The sequence below is a fragment of the Stenella coeruleoalba genome, assembly GCF_951394435.1.
Source record: "Stenella coeruleoalba genome assembly, chromosome: 7".
In the NCBI taxonomy this organism is placed as follows: Eukaryota; Metazoa; Chordata; class Mammalia; order Artiodactyla; family Delphinidae; genus Stenella; species Stenella coeruleoalba.
The window spans coordinates 44,142,726-44,169,718 of record NC_137153.1 but is presented as its reverse complement, the minus strand read 5'-3'; the positions used below and the strand labels follow the sequence as shown (position 1 = coordinate 44,169,718).

General features: G+C 37.9%; 1 protein-coding gene across 24 annotated transcripts in view; it reads right to left on the bottom strand.

Moving 5' to 3' along the window:
- The window catches only part of LOC307189655 (uncharacterized protein), a 2,229,222-nt gene that overhangs the window by 1,761,518 nt on the left and 440,711 nt on the right, over window positions 1-26,993 (bottom strand). Inside the window, exon 2 of one of the 24 annotated variants that reach the window (XR_013829285.1) lies at window positions 20,921-21,103. The exons of the other annotated variants lie outside the window; for them this stretch is intronic. The gene's annotated coding sequence lies outside the window, so the exon portion shown is untranslated. The remainder of the gene's footprint in view (window positions 1-20,920; window positions 21,104-26,993) is intronic. 24 annotated transcript variants of the gene reach the window in all.

The window sequence follows — 26,993 nt, the reverse complement described above, 5'->3', positions numbered from 1 at the left end:
TTCTCTCATGCACCAAAAAAAAAAAAAAAAAAAACAACCCTGCAAATTTAATTATGCTACACACAATTTATCTAAAGAACCACATATTGTTAAATTTTTCACAGCTGAACTAAAAAGATCTGTTCTATATTTTACCTGTTATTTTTCCTGCACTTTATTACCTTTTTTAAACTTACAAAAATTTCTGACCTTTTTATTTGAGTTATTCTTCTCTCTGCATCTAGGTTATAAGCTCCTCAAGGATATACAATTTTTTAAAAATTCAGGTAAAACATTATATAAAATTAATCATTTTAAGTGTACAATTCAGTGTCATTCAGTATATTCACAGTGCTGTCTAACCATCACCCCTACATTATGTTAGTGACTAGAAATTTGAATTTGACTAAAGGGCAATTCTAATACCAGCTCTAACCTTGGAACCACTGCTGATCCATTTCTCGGCCTTTGCCTTGGCTTCTGTCTTGATATGGCAATGTCTAGGCATGGACTCAGTCCTTGCCTAGGCCATGGCCTCAGTCTCTGCCCACGATCCTGTGTTGCTTTTAAACATGGTATCCACCATGGCCAGTTCTCTTGTCAGCTCAAGACCTGGCTTTGGGTCTTTATTTTCTCAGCTGCTGCCTAAGCTTCAATGTGCAAGCCTTAATTAGCATCAGTTTGGGACACTACCTTTTTGGCAACCATCTTTGTTTCAGCCAGTGGCTATGACTGGCATCAGTCTGCCCATGCCTCCTTCTGAGTCACTGCATCTATTTTGCCCTCAGCTCCAGCACTTGAGCTCAGCCTTCTCTTTAGTCAGTCTATAACTCAGTGGCATCTATTAGTACCAATCATCAGCCTGGAAGTTGCCCAATGCAATGAGTATTCAGCCCACTGACAACAGCTCATTCAATATCCACTGCTAATTTCAAGGACAGAGTGCAGAAAGGGCATCTCAGGGCGGGACAAATGATGAGAGGCAAGGAAATATATCAGTGGGCGTGGTGATTTTCACTTCAGGTACTCAAACTGGCCACTACGTTTTGAAAAAGCACTATACCAGTTTAGATCTCTTTCTTTGTTCAGTTTTTACTGTTCAATGTTTGCTGTGTGTATGTATTCTACTTTTCTTTAAAAAGAAGAGTTTCCACAATTACATGAACTTAGAAGGGATTAGTTTCTACTTTACCATGTTCAGCTAAATGGATCCAAATTCATGTTTTAGCGTAAATCTTTCAAGTACATGTTGTTAGACACAAAGGTGAATTCATGGGTCACAGAGATTAAATCAGTTGCTCAGACATGGGTAAGCAGTCCTGACTTGGTATCTTGGGCAGTAGATGCTTTCCAAGGAAGGTGAAAGAGATGCTGAAGGAAGGCTATCAATGTGGTTGTAATTGTTTGAGGGGACCAAACCCAGTTTACCTGGTCCTCAGTAAAGGATTTAAACATAACTGCTCTAAAATATTAGTCTTCAAACAAGTTTTGCTTGCACATCACAAAAGAATTTTGAAAATCCATGCCCCTTCTTTAAAATATATTTTTGAACTGTCATCTCACAATTTTTATAATTTGGAGTAGTTGCAAATTGTAAACACTGGCATGTTTCAAATAAAATAGTGGTAGGCTCTGGAGTAAAGCTGCCTAGGTTTGAATACTGTCTTTCACTTACTAGCATTGTGACATTAGGAAGTTACTTCACCTTCCTCTGCCTCAGTCGCCTCATTTATGAAATGGTAATAGTACCTACACATAAGGTTATTGGGTTATAATGATATTTAAATAATTTCCTGCATAACAAGGCATGGAATGTGCCTAGAACATATATATGCTATATGAGTGTTTGGTTTTATTATTATTATTCATTAGTTTCAATTCTGTAAGTTTTTACTTCATATATCTTAGAGCTCTGTTGTTAGGTGACAATATGTTTATGCATTTTATATATTCATAATAGACTGACTTTTTTATCATAATAAAATATCCTTCTTTGTCTCTAGTAACAATTTTTGCCTTGAAGTCTATTTCATTTCATAGTTTGCATGATATATATATAGATTTTTTTCCGTATTGGTCTTCTACTCTTGGTTTCACCCTGAGCTGTGCCCTCTTGGAGCAGCTCTAATGTAATATGAACCAAGACCACTTGATCTCTGCTACACTTCTGATTATACTTAGTGATCTTAAATATAAATGTGGATTTTACAGTATTATATGTAGAATAAATAGTATTTCTTTGACTTCTGTGGAAGCTAAAAATTATGATGTATTGCTTGAATGTATTTGCCTTTAAAGTCATTGCAAGGCCTGGATTTTTTTTAATTGTACTTGCATCTTAAGTTGCCCTACTTCTCAGGCAAGGTTTATATTTATCTAGGGTACATCTATTTCCCCTATGCTGTGACCTCCCAAGTAGGCTCCTTGGTAAAGATTCAACCAAATCAGGAGGTAACTTGGAGAGACACAGTAATACACATCTCCTAATAAGAAGTCACTATCTAAACTGAACAAACAACTCCCAAAAAGGAGGACTTTTTACCCTACTTCACAAGACCACTTCCCTCTACTTAAAATTTAGGAGCAAAGCCTCTGAACTTAGATAATGCTCCTCAAACCAGAGGATGAAGCGTAAATTTCAGAAATTCCAGGCAAACTATTCATCCTCTAGCAGCTGATAAAATGAAACTTCCCTATTTTTTAAATACCATGTATATTGGGGTTGTTCATATTAAGTAATGTGACTTTTATTTCTACCCACACTGTTTACACCCATGCTTATTCATTTATGAACATTTGACAGCAAAAAGGACCTTCACTCAGCTCATCTGACCTCAATAAGCAAAGCATTACAGACAAGTGGACACAGAGGCTTAAGGTTTCACTTTGAAAACCTAACCATGCTTAACACAGAATAACATTTACATTCATAGCAATGTCAATTACAGCGACTCCTTGCAGGATGCCTTTCTGTATCTGTGCTACTACCAGCCTGGTCGGCTATCATCACTTCTTCCTTGGTCAACTGAAGTAGCCTCTAAATCAATTTCACCAAATCCATTCTCAGTTCACTTTCTAAAGGGTAGCCAGGGAGATCCTTTAAAAATACACACCCAGGGCTTCCCTGGTGGCGCAGAGGTTGAGAGTCCGCCTGCCGACGCAGGGTACACGGGTTCGTGCCCCGGTCTGGGAGGATCCCACATGCCACGGAGCGGCTGGGCCCATGAGCCATGGCCTCTGAGCCCGCGCATCCAGAGCCTGTGCTCCACAACGGGAGAGGCCACAACAGCGAGAGACCCGCGTACCGCAAAAAAAAAAAAACAAAACAAAACACACCTGATCATTCCCTCATAGTATAAAGATCTGGCAAGGACCTGAATCAGCCACTCCAACCTACTTCACCAGCTTGATTTTATGCCACACGCACTGTATTTTCTGACAACAAACCTCACATTTATATTTCTGTTCTCATAACACAATCTTATTTTTTCCACCTCAGAGCATTTGAACATGGCCTTTCCTCTGCTTGGAGCTGGTTCCCTCTGTGTCTAATTAATTCTAACTTGACCTTCAGAGTTCATCTGAGGTGTCACTTTTTCAAAGTAACCTTCACTGCCGCCCTAATCCAGATCAGAATTTTGTCCTTCTTAGCAATACCACAATTATGAATAATTGATGGCATAATTTAGTGTTAGTATCTGTTACCTCCAAAAGAATATAAATTCCACAGATTCTAGGACTTCAACTTTGTCATTACTGTGTTCCTATTCCCAGTACAGGGAAGTAATCAGTAACTGTATGAGTGGAATTTATAAATGAAATGAAAGCTGAAGAGTTCACAAAATGTCTTCACACAGTTTATCTTATTGAATTCTCTACCAAAATATCTATATAGTAAATAACAATATTCCCATTTGATAGATGAGGAAACTTAGTCTTAGCATGAGGGTAAACAAATACCTTTCTTAGTGAGACAAATAACTCACTCTGCTCAGTTTCTCCCTGACAGTAACATTAAGGAATGTCTTGTGAATAAATATGATTATCTACCACCAAAGGTGTATAACACTTGGATAAACGTATTTTCCTTAGTAACATGATATAGAATTATCATCATTTTATTGGTCTAGGCCTTCTTAAATTAACTACATATTTATGTTAGCTTATATAATTTCTTGGGCCTTAGATTTAGTCCTATGGATTTAAAATAGAACTTCCTTTTACTTATCCTAAAACATCTTATTTCATAATTGAAAATAAATGTAACTGAAATCCCCTTTTTAATTTTCATTGTTTCTGTAGTCAATGGAACACCTCTGTTAATTTAGTAACATCAAAATTTTCTTTCATATATAACAGAAATGATGTGTCCATAATATAAGTATCAGTCTATAGGACAAAGTACTCCAGATAAGAAGTCAGGATGAATTTGTTATGGGGCTATGTCTTTGAGAGTGTGAGTTTGTTTGTTTGCGTGTGTGTGTGTGTGTGTGTGTGTGTGTGTGTATACAAATTTACTTTTCTTTTTCAATCTAAATGTCATCTTTAAGCATTTACTCTACTTCCTCTTATTCCCTGGAGAACATAAGGCAATTTCTCCTTTGGTACTCTTATTAGTATGCCTTAAGTAACAGTTTCACTGTGTTCAATCATGAAATTCCTCTTCCAGTTTGCTCTAAAATCTGTAAAATAGACAAGTCTGAAGCTTCAAATGCTTACACCCTCAAAATAAGGTTTGACATTTAGAAAGTATGTCAAGTGCCCTACTGCTGGTCAGACACACATCAGTATAGAATTCCTGAACAATTTTAGCCACTAGGCACCACAAAATGAACCTTTAAGTCTGTATCTAATACTCCTTACATGTTTTTCTACTTATGGGTATAGAGCATTACATAATATTGAGCATGAAATTAATTTTAAAAGCCCAAACCATAGCTTCATTTCAATACTTTTAACAAAATCTTTTGTCAATTTTGTTGGCATTTCAGCAAGAAGAGACTAGATACCAAAATTTGAGTCCTGTTTCCACTTTGTAATTATTGATTTGGGGCATGTTAGTAATCTTCTTCGTGAGTTAATTTCTACATTAAAAAGAAGATAATAAATACACAAAGATGTCCAAGGGCTCAAATTACAATGATGCAAGCCATTTCTAATTTTCAAAACCAAGCACTGAATTCACTGAACTATAAAATGATACCGATGGGTGCAGGTCACTTACATATGATTTTCTTACAAACTAAAGCAATAGAAAAACTGATTGTATATCACCTCTTCTGTAACTTCTAAACATACAACCACCCCCCCCCCAACTACTTCTAGCCCATCTCTTCCCATGTGCAGCTTTCTCCTTCTCTTACTCACATTTGCTCAATCAAGTCAATGCTGTTCTTTGGGTAATTACTTTAATGTAGATCTGTAACACTATTACTCTTCGTATAGACACCAATCTGTTACGTTTTTTCAGATAACTTTCTAAGATTATCTATCTATTCCATTTTGTACCATAATCCCTGAATCAAAGACTTCTTCTATTGTTGCTTTGCCTTTCTAAACTACTTGTCTACTTTATGTAATAATTAAAACCTCTTATGAAATTTTAAATAAAATATATGAAATGAGAGAATACCCAGATCTCTTAAAATTTGAGATCAAGGTTATTTAGAAGTTGAGAAAAAAATTAAAAATAGATCATTTTCTGAAAAGATGTAGCAAAAATTAAACAAACATAATCATGTCATTTGAAAATAATGACAGCTTCGTGCCCTCTTTCACTAAAGTATTGTGTGTGTGTGTGTGTGTGTGTGTGTGTGTGTGTGTGTGTGTCTATTTTTTTTCTTGCATTATTACACTGGCTAGTAGCTCCAGTAAAATACTGAATAAAAGTGTTTGGAGTGGATACCTTTGCCTTACTCCAAAATGATTTGTACGTAGCAAATCCAAAGCAATTTTCAAATAGTCTACTGTGATAAAAAGGAATTTAACAAGGTCACTAGATACAAAGTCAAAATATAAAAATCAGTTGTATTTGTACACCCAAGCAATGAAAACTTAGAAAAGGAAGTTTAAAATAGTATTATTTACATTAGCATCAGAAGACATGAAACACTTGAGAACAAATCTAACAAAAGATTTGCAAGACCTCCACACTAAAAATCATGAAACACGGGTGAAAGAAATTCAAGAAAATCTAGGTAAGAAATATTATGTTCATTGATTTAAAGATTCCATATTGTTAAGATGTTCATTCTCTTCAAATTAATATATAGATTAAATTCAATTCTCTATCAAAATTTTAACAGCCTAATCATCAAAAAGCCCATAAATAACAAATGTTGGAGAGAATATGGAGAAAAGGGAACCCTCATACACTGTGGTGGGAATGTAAATTGGAACAGCCACTATGGAAAAAAGTTTGGAGGTTCCCTAAAAAGGTAAAAATAGAGCTACCATATGACCCAACAATTCCACTCCTGGCTAACTATCTGAAAAAAAATGAAAACACTAATTCAAAAAGAAACATGCACCCCAGTGTTTACAGCAGCACTATTTACAATAGCCAAGATATGAAAGCAACCCAAGTGCCCATCAACAGGTAACTGGATTAAGAAGTCGTGTGTGTGTGTGTGTGTGTGTGTGTGTGTATTGGAGTATTACTCAGCCATAAAAAAAAGAATGAAGTATTTCCATTTGCAGCAATGTGGATGCACCTAGAGAATATTATGCTTTGTAAAATAAGTTAGACAGAAAAAGACAAATACTATATATCACTTATATATGGAATCAAAATATAATACAAATGAATGTATATACAAAACAGAAACAGACTCACAGACACAGAAAACAACCTTGCTGTTACCAAAAGGGAGAAGGACAGGAGAAGGGATATGAGATTAAAAGACATAAATTGGGCTTCCCTGGTGGCGCTGTGGTTGGGAGTCCACCTGCCGATGCGGGGGATGCGGGTTCGTGCCCCGGTCTGGGAGGATCCCACATGCCACAGAGCGGCTGGGCCCGTGGGCCCTGGCTGCTGGGCCTGTGCATCCGGAGCCTGTGCTCCGCAGCGGAAGAGGCCACAGCAGTGAGGGGCCCGCGTACCGCCAAAAAAAAAAAAAAACGACGTAAATTATTACACGTAAAATAGATAAGCAACAGGATTTACTGTATAGCACAGGGAATTATACCCAATATCTTATAATAACCTATAACAGAATATATCCTGCAAAGATACTGAATCACTATGCTGTACACCTAAACCTAACACAGTATTATAAATCAACTATACCTCAATAAAAAAAAAAGTTGAGCAGCCTATTTAGAAGAAATAGACAAAATAAATCTAAAATTTATATGCAAATGCAAAAAGGACATGGAATAGCCAAATACACTTTTAAATGAGGAAAAATATTGGAGAATTTATCATCCAAGGGAAGTGGAAATATATGCCCACAAAATATGTATTTATCAATGTACATCCTTATTCACAATAGAAGAAATGAAAATAACATGGAATATCCACCAAAAGAGGATTAAATAAAACTTAATATATCCATATGTTCATACAATTAAATAATAATGAGCAATAAAGAGTAACTATTGACCCATGCAACAACATAAGCAAATCCCCAAAATATTAGGTAATGGAAAAGCAGTCAGACAAAAAGAGTTCAAACTGTATTATTCCAATTATATTAAATCAAAATATAAGCAACCTAATCTATTCTGATAGCGTTTGGTGGGGAAGGGATTATGAAGGGCTGGGAAGAGTTATAAATTACAGTATTTGGGGGTATAAAAATTGTCTATGTCTTGCTTAATGCAGTTGTTACAAAGTTTCATTCAATTGTCAAAAATTCAAACTAAACAGTAAGATCTGTGTGTTTTTCCAAACAATGATTTTATTTCAATAAAACAAGATTAAACGGGCTTCCCTAGTGGCGCAGTGGTTCAGAGTCCGCCTGCCAATGCAGGGGACACGGGTTCATGCCCCGGTCCGGGAAGATCCCACATGCCGCGAAGCGGCTGGGCCTGTGAGCCGTGGCCGCTGAGCCTGCGCGCCCACAGCCTGTGCTCCACAACGGGAGAGGCCACAAAAAAAAAAAAACAAGATTAAAGAATTAAACATATAAAGCATGCAGCATGGGTCTTGGAACATAGTATTTGGTTTAAAAAAACAAAAAAAGAGCTTAATCTTTTCTATTGAATAAGCTGCATATTACCTATGACCCAAAGTAGAAGTCTAAACACTTCTGCCCACTACATCTTGGTACCAGTGTCACCAAGGAAAACACAACACGCTCAAGCACTGGATGGGACAATGATTTACTCACATAGCAAAGAGGTAGAGCAAGATCAGCTCCAATAGTGGGCATTGGTCCCCCATACCCAGCTGGTCCCTCCAGCCACTGTTGCAGTGCCATTGGCCTTCATGCACTCCTCTTATGACAAAGAATAGTGGACTTGTCTCCTCCCTGCAGGGGACAGACTTAGCAGTGGGACTGACCAGATGCCATATGACACACAAGCTTAAACAGAACAGAGTACACACTAAGTCTGAAACAGGAGAAGAGATCGTCACACAAAGTGGTAAGTCCAGCACAGACTGTGAGGATACTCTTAGTAGGAAAAAAAAAAAAAGAAAAAGTCTTCCAGGCCCCAAGGTTCATTCTTATTCAGCCAACTGTGGATCAAAAGACTGTGCATATAAGACTGCCTTTCCCGACAATTTTCCTTTCCTCTAAAACCCATACGATAAGTTAAAGCTGTACTTTCCTGCATGCAGATACAGGGTGTGGTCCTTGACCAAATGAAATCCATGACCTGAACTTTGCAAAGATTTTGCTGCTTGATAGCATAATTCAGAAGAACATTTACAACTGGAGGCACCACAGTTTGGTTTTTTTTTAAGGACCAGTCTGAAAATGATCAGTTTTCATAACCCCAAGGAATAGTCTCACATGCTAATTCTAATTTTAAATTTAACATCCATCAAATGAGCAATTCCTATTTGTGAGCACAAACACCTTGAACAAGGAATTTTGGTTCTTATGGGCATCTGCAGCTATACTTGGCATGGGAGGATGGTTATGAGACACCATGACCTATAGTAGTCACCATCACTCTATATCTTTGCAAAGTCTCATACAAATAAGAAGCTTCATTATAATAACCTATTTTTTTTAAGAGTGCTTTATGCAAATAATCAGCAAGTTAACCCTATGGACCATGGTTAGTCATTATTGTGTCTGCACTGAATTTGCAAAGTGTTCTCTACTCATAGGCTTATTGCTATTCTAAGCCTGTGGGAAAGTGAATACGAAAAGTGGAAGATAGGAATATAGGAAGACCCGAGGAAACCCAAGGGGAAAGTCCAACTGTGCCATCAGGAAATCTGTAGTAAATAATGTTGGAGCTTCCTCCAGATCCCCTCATATTCCTCTTTTCAGTTTTATGTATACTCCCGCCCCTGCCCAGCTTCACTGTACTTCCAAAGGCCAGCACCTGAGGCTCTTTCACAAGCTCTACTCTCAGCTCCTTAGATCAGAATAATTTAAGTACCTCTGTCCTCAGCAGAGAATAGAGGTAGTTTGGGAGCATGCAAGCCCAGCTCCCTTGCCATGAGTTCCATTATGGGATCATACTGAAGCTGCCTTCCTTGGGATTCACCCGAGATCTTCTCTTTGCTCCCCTGTTTCCCTCTCTCCTTTCCCAGTTTCCCCTGAGATCATTTCCTTAATAATTCATTCAGGAGTCCTCATCACAGAGTCTCATTTCGGGGAACTCAACCTAAGATAGGATCCAAAGACCCTCTGGACATATGGACGTGAATGTACTAGAGAAAGATCTAGACACAACTCCTGTTCTTAGAGAACTATACATCTTCCAGCTGACACTTGCCTCCTAAAGCCAAGAAGCAGAGAAATTTCACTCTAATACCAACAACTTCAAGAAAATGACAGAAAGGGGTTTCCGTCCCAACTTCACCTTCTAAAGGCAGTTCAGAAGAAAGAGGGAATATAAAAGATCCTGAGAACTGCAACTCATATCCCTGAATTGCTAAAATATAGACTAAGAGAGCAGCTTTAGTGTAAGTCAATTAAAATCTCAAGATACAGGAAGGGCTACTGGGGCTCATTCTTTGCCAGGGTGCTGGGAGAGTAAGCCATAGCCCATGGGTATAGACTGCACTCCTGGTTCGGTAAAATAATTCCTGATGCAACACATTTAAAGGCACCTCAAAAGAGAAAGAATCAGGCTTACAAACAAGACTACTCTACCCAGCAAGGATCTCATTCAGTTTTGATGGAGAAATTAAAACCTTTACAAACAAGCAAAAGCTAAGAGAATTCAGCATCACCAAACCAGCTTTACAGGAAATGCTAAAGGAACTTCTCTAGGTAGGAAACACAAGAGAATAAAAAGGCCTACAATAACAAACTCAAAACAATTAAGAAAATGGGAATAGGAATATACATACTGATAATTACCTTAAATGTAAACAAGGGCTGCATGCAGCCCCACCAGAGCTATGTCCCTCACGAATCCAATTTCCTAGGTTAGTTAAAGGTTAATAAAAAGCAGTATCTATCAATTTATCTGGGGACTGACTCAAACTACAGGTCAGTCCCCAGATAAATTACAAGGACATACAAGGGAAATTAACCTGTACCATATCATAACAATTAGAAAGTATGGGGCTTCCCTGGTGGCACAGTGGTTGGGAGTCCGCCTGCCGATGCAGGGGAACACGGGTTCGTGCCCCGGTCCGGGAAGATCCCACATGTCGCAGAGTGGCTGGGCCCGTGAGCCATGGCCGCTGAGCCTGCGTGTCCCGAGCCTGTGCTCCGCAACAGGAGAGGCCACAACAGGGAGAGGCCCGCGTACCGCAAAAAAAAAAAAAAGAAAGAAAGTATGGATATTAAGCATGAACCAACTGGAAAAGAAATGCCATATGACTATGCAAACATACAAGACAGGGGAAATGCAATGAACAGTAAAAAACAAAGCCTGGAATAAAATAGAATCCAAGTGACTTTTATACCTCTTGCTATTTGCCTGGTACAAACAACCCCATGAGGAAGGTGCTATTATTACAGATTAAAGAAAAATGTGTTAAGCAACAAGCCCAGGGCCACAAAGTAAGCGGAGGATCTGGTATTAACACAAGCATCAAAAACAAACACAGGTGAATAATGTGTTAGGTGGTGAAAACTGCAAAAAAAAAAAAAAATTGACACTGAACAATGATGAGAATTATGCTTATAGAACAATGTACACTGTCATTTGCCTCAACAAACAAACAAGCAAACAAAAAACATAACAAACAAAATTCAGGAGATGGGAAAACTCCCAAATGGCTAATGTTCTCACCCTTCATAGCAGTGAGTAAATTGGTGTTCTCCATAACTGAACTGTAGTTGAAATTTCAGGGTGTCAACTTCTTAACATGGAATACATGGAATCGTATAGGGTTCTAATAACTTCTACTATGAAAAATACTTGTTGAAATTTAGCAATCCCTTTACTTTAGCCTCAGGTTTTTCCTGATGTTAAATTCAGTTAGAATGACATTTAATACATTTTAGTGTGAGATTACATTTTTATATCATCATTGCTATCTATTTTTTATGCATCGAGAGATGACTAGAATGATGTTACCAAATGCCAACACTGTTAAAAATTCTCAATGGTGGGATAGTGCAAAATTTGGTGTCATTATTCTTAGTAATTTTTGATATTGTGTGTGTTTTATTTATATAAGAATATGGGGAGGCCGTGGACACACGCACGTGGGCGGCTCACCGCCAGCCTTACAGACGGGAACCAACGGTCACCAAGGCTGTTAGGCCTGAAAGCAGCAGAAGCTGCAGCGACTGGGGGCAGAGAGAGCAAAGTATACGTTCTTATCAATTATTTGCTATTATTGCCTGCTACAGAGGGTGACCTTCTGTTAGAAATATGCGTCATAGGGTAGTCAGACTACCCAGGAACAAGAGAAGATTTATCAATACAGCGGGATAAAGAAGACCTCTGTTACATTGGAAGCCATGTGTTGATGATGGCAAAGTCCCTGTCAGCCACCTTATGGAATGACCACGTGCAGGTAGACTCAGACTACCAGAAACACCTTTCCTAGACTGTCCATGTCAATGTGAGATTGGCTTCTGGGCACTGCCATGTGGCTCACAGGGTCTTGGTGCTCCAGCCAGGTGTGAGGCCTGTGCCTCTGAGGTGGGAGAGCCAAGATCAGGACATTGGTCCACTAGGGACCTCCCGGCTGCATGTAATATCAAATGGTGAAAGCTCTCCCAGAGATCTCCATCTCAACACTAAGACCCAGCTCCACTTAAACAACCAGCAAGCTACAGTGCTGGACACACTATACCAAACAACTAGCAAGACAAGAACAAAACACCACCCATTATCAGAGAGGCTGCCTAAAAACAAAATAAGGTCACAGACACCCGAAAACACACCACCAGACGTGATATTGCCCACTAGGAAGACAAGATCCAGCCTCATCCACAGAACACTGGCACCATTCCCCTATACCAGGAAGCCTACACAACACACTGAACCAACCTTAGCCAGTGGGGGCAGACACCAAAAACAACGGAAACTATGAACTTGCAGCCTGAGAAAAGGAGATGCCAAACACAGTAAGTTAAGCAAAATGAGAAGGCAGAGAAACACACAGCAGATGAAGGAGCAAGGTAATAACCCACCAGACCAAACAAATGAAGAGGAAATAGGCAGTCTACCTGAAAAAGAATTCAGAGAAATGACAGTAAAGATGATCCAAAATCTTGGCAATAGAATGGAGAAAATACAAGAAACGTGTAACACGGACCTAGAAGAACTAAAGAGCAAACAAACAGTGATGAACAACACAATAAATGAAATTAAAAATTCTCTAGGAATCAACAGCAGAATAACTGAGGCAGAAGAACAGGTAAGAGACCTGGAAGATAAAGTAGTGGAAATAACTACTGCAGAGCAGAATAAAGAAAAAAGAATGAAAAGAATGGAGAACAGCCTTAGAGACCTCTGGGACAACATTAAACACACCAACATTCGAATTATAGTAGTCCCAGAAGAAAAAGAAAGGGACTGAGAAAATATTTGAAGAGATTATAGTTGAAAACTTCCCTAATATGGGAAAGCAAATAGTCAATCAAGTCCAGGAAGCACAGAGAGGCGCATACAGTATAAGTCCAAGGAGAAACACACCAAGACACATACTCATCAAACTATCAAAAATTAAACACAAATAAAAAATATTAAAAGCAGCAAGAAAAAAACAACAAATAACATACAAGAGAATCCCCATAAGGTTAACAGCTGATCTTTCACCATAAAGTCTGCAAGACAGAAGGGAGTGGCCAGACATATTTAAAATGATGAAAGGGAAAAACCTACAACCAAGATTACTCTACCCAGCAAGGATCTCATTCAGTTTTGATGGAGAAATTAAAACCTTTACAGACAAGCAAAAGCTAAGAGAATTCAGCATCACCAAACCAGCTTTATAGCAAATGCTAAAGGAACTTCTCTAGGTAGGAAACACAAGAGAATAAAAAGGCCTACAATAACAAACACAAAACAATTAAGAAAACGGGAATGGGAATATACATATCGATAATTATCTTAAATGCAAATGGATTAAATGCTCCCACCAAAAGACACAGACTGGCTGAATGGATACAAAAACAAGACCCGTATATATGCTATCTACAAGAGACCCACTTCAGACCTAGGGACACATAAAGACTGAAAGTGAGAGGATGGAAAAAGATATTCCATGCAAATGGAAATCAAAAGAAAGCTGGAGTAGCAATTCTCGTATCAGACAAAATAGACTTTAAAATAAAGAGTATTACAAGAGACAAAAATGGACACTAAATAATGATCGAGGGATCAAACCAAAAAGAAGATATAAGAATTGTAAATATTTATGCACCTAACATAGGAGCACCTCAATACATAAGGCAAATGCTAACAGCCATAAAAGGGGAAATCGACAGCAACATGATAATAGTAGGGGAGTTTAACACCCCACTTTCATCAATGGACAGATCATCCAAAATGAAACTAAATATGGAAACACAAGCTTTAAATGATACATTAAACAAGATGGACTTAACTGATATTTATAGGACATTCCACCCAAGAACAACAGAATACACTTTCTTCTCAAGTGCTCATGGAACATTCTCCAGGACAGATCATATCTTGGGTCACAAATCAAGCCTTGGTAAACTTAAGAAAATTGAAATTGTATCAAGTATCTTTTCTGACCACAATGCTGAGACTTTTTGATATCAATTACAGGAAAAAAGCTGTAAAAAATATAAACACATGGAGGCTAAACAATACACTGCTTAATAACCAAGGGATCACTGAAGAAATCAAAGAGGAAATCAAAAAATACCTAGAAACAAATGACAATGAAAACAAGATGACCCAAAACCTATGGGATAGAGCAAAAGCAGTTCTAAGAGGGAAGTTTGCAGAATACAATCGTACCTCAAGAAACAAGAAACATCTCAAATAAACAACCTAACCTTACACCTAAAGAAATTAGGGAAAGAAGAAGAAAAAAACCCAAAGTTAGCAGAAGGAAAGAAATCATAAAGATCAGATCAGAAATAAATGAAAAAGAAATGAAGGAAACAATAGCAAAGATCAATAAAACTAAAAGCTGGTTGTTTGAGAAGGTAAACTAAATTGATAAACCATTAGCCAGACTCATCAAGAAAAAAAGGGAGAAGACTCAAATGAATAGAATTAGAAATGAAAAGGGAGAAGTAACTACTGACACTGCAGAAATACAGAGGATCATGAGAGAAGAGTGCAAGCAACTATATGCCAATAAAATGGACAACCTGAAAGAAATGGACAAATTCTTAGAAAAGCACAACCTTCCTAGACTGAACCAGGAAGAACTAGAAAATATGAACAGACAAATCACAAGCACTGAAATTGAGACTGTGATTAAAAATCTTCCAACAAACAAAGGCCCAGGACCAGATGGTTTCACAGGCAAATTCTATCAAACATTTAGAGAAGAGCTAACACCTATCCCTCTCAAACTCTTCTAAAATATAGCAGAGGGAGGAACACTCCCAAACTCATTCTACGAGGCCACCATCATTCTGATACCAAAACCAGACAAAGATGTCACAAGGAAAGAAAACCACAGGCCAATATCACTGATGAACATAGGTGCAAATTCCTCAACAAAATACTAGCAAACAGAATCCAACAGCACATTAAAAGGATCATACACCATGATCAGGTGGGGTGTATCCCAGGAATGCAAGGATTCTTTAATATATGCAAATCAATCAATGTGATAAATGATACTAACAACTTGAAGAAGAAAAATGATACGATCATCTCAGTAGAGGCAGAAAAAGCTTTTCACAAAATTCAACACCGATTTATGATAAAAACCCTCCAGAAAGTAGGCATAGAAGGAACTTTCCTCAACATAATAAAGGCCATATATGACAAACGCACAGCCAACATCATTCTCAGTGGTGAAAAACTGAAAACATTTCTTCTAAGATCAGGAACAAGACAAGGTTGTCCACTCTCACCGCTATTATTCTACATAGTTTTGGAGGTTTTAGCCACAGCAATCAGAAAAGAAAAAGAAATAAAAGGAATCCAAATTGGAAAAGAAGAAGTAAAGCAGTCACTGTTTGCAGATGACATAATACTACACATAGAAAATCGTAAAGATGCTACCAGGAAACTACTAAAGCTAATCAATGAATTTGGTAAAGTAGCAGGATACAAAATTAATGCACAGAAATCTCTTGCATTCCTATACACTAATGATGAAAAATCTGAAAGAGAAATTAAGGAAACACTCCCATTTACCATTGCAACAAAAAGAATAAAATACCTAGGAATAAACTTACCTAAGGAGACAAAAGACCTGTATGCAGAAAACTATAAGACACTGACGAAAGAAATTAAAGATGATACAAACAGATGGAGAGATATACCATGTTCTTGAATTGGAAGAATCAACATTGTGAAAATGACTATACTACCCAATGCAACGTACAGATTCAATGCAATCCCTATCAAACTACCACTGGCATTTTTCGCAGAACTAGAACAAAAAATGTTACAATTTGTACGGAAACACAAAAGACCCCTAACAGCCAAAGCAATCTTGAGAATGAAAAACGGAGCTGGAGGAATCAGGCTCCCTGACTTCAGACTATACTACAAAGCTACAGTAATCAAGACAGTATGGTACTGGCATAAAAAGAGAAAGATAGATCAATGGAACCAGATAGAAAGCCCAGAGATAAACCCACACACATATGGTCACCTCATCTTTGATAAAGAAGGCAAGAATATACAGTGGAGAAAAGACGGTCTCTTCAATAAGTGGTGCTGGGACAACTGGACAGCTACATGTAAAAGAATGAAATTAGAACACTTCCTAACACCATACACATGGATTAAAGACCTAAATGTAAGGCCAGACACTGTAAAACTCTTAGAGGAAAATATAGGCAGAACCCTCTATGACATAAATCACAGCAAGATCCTTTTTGACCCACCTCCTAGAGAAATGGAAATAAAAACAAAAAGAAACAAATGGAACCTAATGAAACTTAAAAGCTTTTGCACAGCAAAGGAAACCATAAACAAGATGAAAAGACAACCCTCAGAATGGGAGAAAATATTTGCACATGAAGCAACTGACAAAGGATTAATCTCCAAAATTTACAAGCAGCTCATGCAACTCAATATCAAAAAAACTAACAACCGAATCCAAAAATGGGCACAAGGCCTAAATAGACATTTCTCCAAAGAAGATATACAGATTGCCAACAAACACATGAAAGAATGCTCAACATCACTAATCATCAGAGAAATGCAAATCAAAACTACAATGAGGTATCACCTCACAGCAGTCGGAATGGCCATCATCAAAAAATCTACAAACAATAAATGCTTGGGAGGGTGTGGAGAAAAGGGAACCCTCTTGCACTGTTGGTGGGAATGTAAGTTGATACAGCCACTATGGAGAACAGTATGGAGGTTCCTTAAAATACTAAAAATAGAACTACCACGCGACCCAGCAATCCCACTATGGGGCATATACCCTGAGAAAACCATAATTCAAAAGGAGTTATGTACCACGATGTTCATTGCAGCTCTATTTACAATAACCAGGACATTGGAACAACCTACATGTCCATCAACAGATGAATGGATAAAGAAGACGTGGCTCATATATACAATGGAATATTACTCAGCCATAAAAAGAAAGGAAACTGAGTTATTTGTAGTGAGGTGGATGGACCTAGAGACTGTCATACAGGGTGAAGTCAGAAATAGAAAAATAAATGCCATATGCTAACACATACATATGGAATCTAAAAAAAAAAGAAGTGGTTCTGAAGAACCTAGGGGCAGGACAGGAATAAAGATGCAGATGTAGAGAATGGATATGAGGACACGGGGAGGGGGGAAGGGTAAGCTGGGATGAAGTGTGAGAGTGGCATGGACTTATATATACTACCAAATGTAAAACAGATAGTGGGAAGCAGCCACATAGCACAGGGACATCTGCTCGGTGCTTTGTGACCACCTAGAGGGGTGGGATAGGGAGAGTGGGAGGGAGACACAGAGGGAGGAGATATGGGGATTATGTATATGTATAGGTGATTCACTTTGTTATAAAGCAGAAACTAACACACCATTGTAAAGCAATTATACTCCAATAAAGATGTTAAAAAAAAAGAATATGAAGTCATTTTCTTTAAAAATATAAACAAAATAATAGTATTACCTTTTAATTATTGATTGAATTTTCTAATGATTAATTGAACAGGGTCACAATATCAAAATTTTCTAAAAGGTTCACTTGTGTATACAATTTTATCCCGATTTGAAATCCTTTAATTCAGCTGCCCTGGATTCATTCCCTTTTTCCCCTATTGATGCATCAAGAACAGAATGAAACAGATAAATAAAATGTAGACAAAGCAATCAGTAGTGCTGGTAAGAATGTCACTAAAATAATTCACCATGAGATACAGGCTAACTGAAGAGTGAAGGGCAGTGCAACCAGAAAGGGGATGACTTCATCCAAACATCCTCTATATTGACTTTTCCAAATCCTATCAAGCAGTAGGTTAAGTGGGAGTGAAAGGAGCAAGTTCATGAGGGAGGCAGGATACGAAAAGTGGTCTGACAATTTGAGAGATCAACATTTCACTGAGAACAGCTCTGCATGGTTAAAAAAAAAAAGAAATTAAATGTAGTGAGATGAATGGATAGCTAAAGTAAAGATGGAAACCATTGCATCAGATAGAATCCCAGAGCTGTGGGGCTATGTTGGGATAATAAACTCATTAACTATGAACTAAACCAGGAATTCGGGTGCAAAAGAACTTGATTTCAGGTGGACTAAATTCATGTGCTTAAATGTATGGAGCACTACAGAATGAAGATGTACAATATCGACTTGTAGAGGAGCCAGAAAAAAAGCTGACTACACATCATGCTTCAAAGTAGTTAGTTATGAATATGAGGTGTGTGTGTGTGTGTGTGCGCGCGCATAAGAGGGTCTCTAATTGAATGGTTGTTCAGACTAGTATGGTAAAAGGAAAGATAATTAAGGTCCAGAAGTAAATCCAATAGTCAAGGAAAAGTTTGAGGGTATAAATACCCTTTATTGGCAGTGCATTGGGATTTCCAGAAGGCACTCTGAAAAGAAAGGCACTCCACAGGTATCTGCAAGGACTGCCACAACAGAAGGGAAGGAAAAAACAGGATGGGGACAAGAATATGGGGATGTGTGCTGACTATCCCAGTTAAAACCCATTCGATTGGTGGACCTATGACGGAGGGTGGAGATTAGAAGGATTGATTCAGGCACATTGTAGGTACCTAGTAAACATTATTTGAAGAGTAAATAAATGAACTAATTAAGTATCAGCCTCAGGTTTGCACATGAGAATTTGGCATGAAGCTTTAATTTACTTTCCAGAGGCAAGCAAGTGGCTGAAAGCGACTAAAAACTACCATCAATTTTATATTTCTTGTTAAAAAGGAATGCTAAGAAAGTGGGGGATGTCGAAGAGAAAGATTTCCAAAATGACAGCTAGGAGGAAAATGAACTCACTGTCCCTACAGAAGGTTTATATGAGGTGTGTGAGCAAAAACAGGAGTCGGCCAAGAAGGAGAGAGAGAAATGGGTTATTTTCATCTTTCTTAATGGGCGTTAATGTGCAGTACGGAAGCTCGTAGGTTGCAAAAGCTTGGTCCTTGCTTATCTGATGCTTCTTTGTAGAGGATAAAGTCTTAATTTCCCACATAAAATTTTAAGCTTAGAAAAATCTGAATGCCTGAATTTTAGGCTATTAAAATGGATGAAACCAGTAAAGCTATTTTGGAATTACAACTAAATTAAGTTCCTTTTTGGTTAATTGACAGGTGATGTTGGAGTTCTATCAGATACTGAAAAATTCTACTTCATTTTTTATCTCCCATAAGGACACTCAATGTGAGAGAAAGTCTATATTATAATATTCTTAATTCATCATTTTAATATATTTTGAATTTAGTTGCACTGGGCATTATGTTTTTAATTTAAAATGTAATCATTGTAAAAAGTAATGAAAATGAAGGACATACCAATGAAATTTCCCAATTTCATGGGAATTTCCCAATTTTCCCAATTTTTCCAAATTTCCCAATTCACCCAATGAAGCAGTTTTATCTCCATGGTTCCCTCCTTTCTTCTCTCTCTCATCATAGTTTCCTGAAGTGGTTTGATTTTCTATTGAATATTTATAATTGATTAAAATATTCTCCCACTAGTAGGTAGTTATTTCCTCCTTTCCCCTTTATACTTAATTAAAAATAAATATTTTTGGGAATGTATCTATTTCCCTCATTTTAAGTACCTTCAAAGATTATGAATAATGGCATTAAATTATATAAATGTTTTTATGACCCTTGAAATCCATTGTCAAATTGTATAAATAGGAACAGTCCTTTGAAAAGGATGATATCAGCCACAGGTGATAGTGATGAATAACTGCCAGGTATTTTTTTTCCTACCTCAGGAACTCTGCCTGTTATGAATGATGCATTCATGTTTGCCAATTAAGGGCAAAAAAGTTACTTCCAATTCTTTGGTAACTAGTCAAATTTAATTCAATTTTTCTCTCTCTTTCCAAGTATGTATTACTTGGATTCTGATATAGAACATAGCATGGCAATGAAAATAACGTGAATGTTGATGTCAAAAGACCTGGCCTTGAAATCTACTTTGCCTTCTTTCATGACTGTTTTCTAGACTCCTCCACCAAACTATATGCAAGTCCAGAGAAAGAAAATTGTCTTCTCTGTTTTTGGAATGTCTGGCATTTAGTTCAGTCTTTATCACTAGCAGAAAGTCAATAAATGTTTACTGATTTGAGATGTGTCCTTGGGTGACTTACCTAATCTCTCTGTGGTTCACTTTTCTGTAAAATGAAGCTAGCAATGGAAAGGGGTCTAAAAGGTAACATGGGTAGGAACTCAAGCCTTCTTGTTTATTCCTTTTCATATGGGTTATTTGTCTATATCAATGGTAGTTTTTCCCCATGTTTCTCATATGGACTATTTTCCAGTTTCCTTTGTATGAGATCTTCATGTAATATAGTTTTCAAAGCTTTGTCATTGACAACTACTACATTTCTTATATGCTTGTTCAGTAATACCTCTAGGTAAACTTACTAGCCGAAGAAAACTTCTGTTTGAATGCTGATGGGTATAATATTCAACCGTAAATTAACTTGGACAGAATGTCCATTTTCATAACATTTAGTTGGAACTAGAAACATGATCCAACTCTCCAGTTATCTTTGATTTAGTTTTAAACCTCAGAGACAAGGAGATGAATTAAACATACCCCTCTGTTCATGATGTGCCAATGTCATTGTTTTGGTCAAGTTTCTGTTCATACTTCATTCCTGTTCCATTCATAGCAAATCTCTCCTCCATGGACATCCACTCTGATGTATAAAATACATGTCCTTGGGCATGTCCCCATTTTATCGTTTTCTTTATATAGGTCATCCAGATTGCTTATTACCTATTACCCAAAATATTTATGTCTTTGTTATACTGTGAATAGTATTTATCAATTATATAATTTTTGTAGTTACTGCTATAATGCAAGAACACTTGTATTATTTTAATTATTTTCTATTACCTAGCACCTTAAGTGAACTTTTTCACTATTGTCTAATATTCTTGAGTTGATTATTCGTTATTTTCTATGTATGCAATCATGGAATCTATGAATAACTAATTTTCTATTTGATAATATTTTATTATTTCATCAACAAAAATCTACCATCACAAAAAATAGCAACTGTGATTATATTATCCTTTGCTATTTCATTTTTTTAAATTTTAAAACAGTACACTGAATAGTCTACAACAGAGTTTGATAATAACGAATAGTTTAAAGTAAGCTTCTTCCAGTTTTCTCTATTGTAAAATATGCTTCTTAGGCTTGCTTACTGAATTTCAGCTAAGATCTTTACTGTTTCCTACACAATTATCATTATTTTCATTCAATTAATTATTTATCAATTATAAATCACATATAATTTTTTTTTAACCTTTAGAGATTTTTCTATTAGGGTAAATGGGTGTATGATACAGTGATCACTGAAAAGTGACACATCTGTAAATTCTCTCAGATCTTCACCTGGAACATGAAACAAGAAAAAAACCACAGCCTATTTCACCTTTCAAAAATATTACCACCCACTGAAGCCAGAGCCACAAAGAAATGATTCCACAACAGCTTTCTGTTCAGAACATACTTAAGATGTTAACTAAATCATGGACGCGATTGTCTGGAGGATGGAACTTCTGTGAGACTGCAAGCATCTTCATTAGCTAGTGACCATTCTCAAGGAAGCTTGGATATGACCACTCCATGATATATTAATTGCAAATGGGCAAGTACATTAATTGGTGATTGGATCATCTCTTACATGTGTAGGAATAAATTTTAAAACATTTAGTCATTAGTCATCACTAATTATAATAATTCATCAAACGTCTACTAGAAGTTCTGATAAAGGGTAAAGTTTGACTCTCCATTCCATGAATTTTAACTACATACTTATGAGATGGGATCTCACCAATTAGACATTAGGATACCAGGAAGGAAAATGCTTTTAAATCTTGTGATGTTGCTTGACACTGGTCACCACTATTAGTGGCAATAGCTAATATCTGTAATGAGCCTAGTAGCCAGCACTATCACTTGAATCTCTGTAACACACATTCCCCCAAAGTGAAAAACCAAGATAGAATCATTACATAACTTACTTAACTCCATATACCACACATTTAAGTTTTTAAAAACTATTAGTATTTTTCCTAGATAAGTTTTTCTAATTTGGTCTGAGAAGACAGTTTTTCCTCCTTTTTATAGTTACATATTAAAACCACTGCAAAATGACAGTTATTCTCATGTTTTTAAGACCTACAAATTAGTAAAACTCATTTGTCCTCTGATACAAATTTAGTGTCAAACTTTACAGAATACTGAGTTAGCATAATTAAACACAATACTGAGTGATTTAAAATCTCCCATCATATAAGGTTGTGCTCCAAATGTTGTTTCAAAATATGCAAATTAAGAATTCAGCTAGAATTTTACAACATCTATAAAACTCTAACAGGAGATGTTTAATTTCAAAAAAAGTGATTATTTTAAATTTGGGGCAATGGGGGGGGGGTCCTATGGCCAGATTCATCCCTACACCAGTTAGAATTTTTACATAAGTTAACTGACATTACTTGCTAAAAAAAATTAACTTGTATCATGTATGATTGGACAGTTTCCCTCATACCCCAGATCATTCTTTTTCATTATTCTCACATGCAAAAAAATAGGAGTCCCAACTAGGACTTAGGAAATGTTCACTGCTCTTAAATAATGCTTTCATATTCTCTGCGTGAAGCGATAGGTTAGTAAGTAACTGTCTTCACCATTATGCACCATGAGTGATGCTGAGAGAACTGCTCTAAGAGACAGAAGCCTACTCTAGGACGGGGCTGCAGCAGTTGTTATTTGGCTTATTTTTGGTGGGGACCCCAACCAGTCCAACTCTGATCCAAGAGAATCTATCGTCTTCATACCCACATCTGGCCACGGTCAGTTTGAAAGATTCCTATGCTCTGTGAGTATTATTTCTTGGGACCTAGTGTTGAGAGGAAAGGATACAGACATTGCTTCCTTCTGAATCCACCGAACCCCCAGTAAAAGGCTTGGAGGTGACTGGTGCTTCTTCTACTGCTGAAATAACTAGCCCTTTTTTTTTTTGCGGTACGCGGGCCTCTCACTGTTGTGGCCTTTCCCATTGCGGAGCACAGCCTCCAGACGCACAGGCTCAGCGGCCATGGCTCACAGGCCTAGCCACTCCGCAGCATGTGGGATCTTCCCAGACCAGGGCACGAACCCGTGTCCCCTGCATGGGCAGGCGGACTCTCAACCACTGCGCCACCAGGGAAGCCCTAGCCCTTGCTTAAAGCCTGGTACTTAATCAGGCCAGAGCTTAGCTGTGTTTATATGCCACAAAGAAGCCAGTCATTGTGTCTTGCAACCAATAGAACGTAACTGACCGTTGTATAACTTCTGGTATTAATGCATACGACCCTGTAGGTGAAAATATACCATTAAAAAAGTGAGGGCTTCCCTGGTGGCGCAGTGGTTGGGAGTCCGCCTGCCGATGCAGGGGACGCAGGTTCGTGCCCAGGTCCAGGAGGATCCCGCGTGCCGCGGAGCGGCTGGGCCCGTGAGCCGTGGCCCCTGGGCCTGCGCGTCCGGAGCCTGTGCTCCGCGGCGGTGAGGGGCCCGCGTACCACCAAAAAAAAAAAAAAAAAAAAAAGTGATACACAGATACCAGGCATATTTCCTGTGGCTGGTCAAGAACCTCTCAGGAGGTGACCAGCATCACCTACACCCTAGGTGATTTTTGCATCCTTTAACCACAGAGTTCTTCTCTCTCTCTAGTTGAAACATTTAACAATACACAACTCCAGGAGTTTATCCTTAACAGTGTCATTAACTGACTGAGGAAATTAACCTCTTTATCTATATGTGAGGTTATTTATTTTAATATCCTCAGAATCATACTGACCAATGCAATTATTGATGCAGAGATTTGATTTTTGTCTCCCACTAATTTACTTTCATGATGATAAAATAGGATAATGAAATGTGTATCTATATAGAATAATCAAATAGAGAACCCAGAGCCTACTTAGATCCATAGTTTAAACAGAACAAGTAAGTGTATTAGTTTCCAAGTGCTCTAAGTTGCCACAAACTTAGTGGCTTTAAACAACACAAATTTATTTTGTTACAGTACTAGAGGACAGAAGTCTAAAATGGGTCAGCAATGCTGCATCCTTTTTGGAAGCTCCAGGGGAGAATGTTTCCTGGACTTTTCCAGCATTCAGAGGCTGCCCACATTCCTTGATCATGGCCCTTTCTTCACTTACCAATCTGACCTCTGCTTTCATCATCACATCTCTTTCTCTGACTCTGATCCTCCTGCCTCCCTCGTATAAGGACCCCTGCAATTAGGTCGGGCTCACTTAAACAATCCAGGATAATCTCCTTGTCTCAAAGTCCTTAACATTATCATATCTGAAAAGTCGCTTTTACCATGGAAGGCAATATATTCACAGGGTCCTAGAATTAGATTCTGGACATCTTTGGAGGCCATTCTTCTGCCTACTATAGTAAGCAGTGCCAAATCTAGTATTTTTGTATGTGCATGATAGAAAAATACTATCACCACATCTCATCTCAACTGTAGATAGGTCACTCAACACCTTCTCTATCCAAGGTGCAGATGAAAAAATAGGAGTGTTTTACTATATAGAATAGTGGGAAGTACATCAACTTTGGAGTCAGAAAGTCCTCTTTTCATATCCTGAATTTTCCACTCAACTAACCAACCATGGACAAGTTATTTAACTTCCCTGATCTTCAGTTCTGTCATCTGTAAAATAAGGGCAATTAATGTTCACCTTGCAAATTGTAAATAATTTTACCTTATCAATCATGAAGACTAAATAAACTAGTGTATTTAAAATTCCTGACACTTTGAATGTGGGATGGTACTCAATAAATGGTGGTTGCTTTTATTTATTTCTTTTTACTTTATTTTTGGCTGTGCTGGGTCTTCATTGCTGCACGTAGGCTTCCTCTAGTTGTGGCGAGTGGGGGCTACTCTTCACTGTGGTGCACAGACTTCTCATTGTGGTGGCTTCTCTTGTTGCAGAGCACGGGCTCTAGGTGCGCTGGCTTCAGTAGTTGTGGCACATGGGCTCAGTAGTTGTGGCACACAGGCTTAGTTGCTCCGCAGCATGTGGGATCTTCCCAGACCAGGGATCGAACCTGTGTCCCCTGCACTGGCAGGCAGATTCCTATCCACTGCGCCAACAGGGAAGCCCAGTTGCTTTTATTAAAACAATAGTTATTGTCAATTCAGAAGCCCCAGCATCCCAGCTTTTCCCCACTGTCATTACATCCTCAATAGGGCTCTCTTTTTTCATATCTCCAGAAATACTGTCAAGAATGCTAGTATGCTTTTGCCAAGTGAGCAATTTGAAATCTAACCACACTGTATGTGTTGGATTGCACACCTGGGCTCATGCCTCTCATCACCCCAGAAAGGCAGAGGGCTCGCCCTCCAGCCAGGCTCCCCTGACCACCCATCCCCTGTTTACATAAGCCTTCCTGTTCCCCAACTGCTAGATACAGAGTATTTTCATTTTTAGCTCATAAAAATAATGCTGGAAAATAACTGTATGTGGAAATTTACTCCAGTTAACGATGGGATGTGTTATATATATTTGTTAATGCATTTATTTCTATCAGTTCTACAGATGTAGACACACAGTGATATGTTCAGGACAGTGTCTATCTAAATTTCAAATGGAAATTACTCATTCCTCCTAAATGATTAACCCATTGATTTATTGGGGAATCTGTTTAAAAAATCTATCCTAGTTTATTTCTTGGCAAATTGTAGTCTAAACTATTATTTGCAAAGAGCAGATGGATTTAGGCAAAAATATTCTACAAATAACCACAGTAAAAAAATGATTTTATAGTCAGGAACCGATTGATGAGCAAACCATACAAGTTTTAAAATGCTATCTTTTAGTTGATATTCTCACAGAATCCCTAACAAAATTTCATTGTAATGATTAGATCAAAAGAAAAGGTTCTCATGGTATATATATACAACATAACTGCATTTGGTTAAAACAGATGTATTTCATTCACCCATCTCCTTCCTTTCAACTTGTTTCTCACTTTTTAATGAGCTGGCTGTACTCCACATGTTAGTTGATGACTATGTCAAGTCTGTATTCAGTCCAGAAAGCAGAACCACACCAGGAACTTTAATTCAGCAAACTAGTCACAGAGTTTTCAGAAAAGCTGAAAACATGGGAAGATGAGGTACCCGGAGATAAATCATCTACAAGAAACTGCTGTTACCCCTAAAACTAAAGGTACAAAAGAAAGAAGAGATGATGAATATCAAAATCCAGGAGGCATACTCATCAGCAGGGAGCTGAAACCCCCGTGAAAGGGCTTCCCAAGAGACCACTATATGAGCCCTGTAGGAGGGGTTACCAGCTGCAAGCTGGAACTATGGAGGAGGGACCACTGGCAGGAGTTGGACCCATGAAGTGGACTTCCAGGTGGGACTGAGACCATAAAGGAAAGAACTGGTAGCAAGATAGGGCTGTCTAGAAAGGTCTAGAATCATGGAGGAACAGCCACTGCTGAAGATCCCACCTGAAGGAGAGAGATGGAGAATTAGACTTGCTGCCCTTCCCCCACACTTTAAATCACCAGCCACTTAAGACTGACAGAGCGTAAGCTGAACTCAATGGGCAAGGGGACCCAAGAAGTATAGTTTTCAAAGATCACT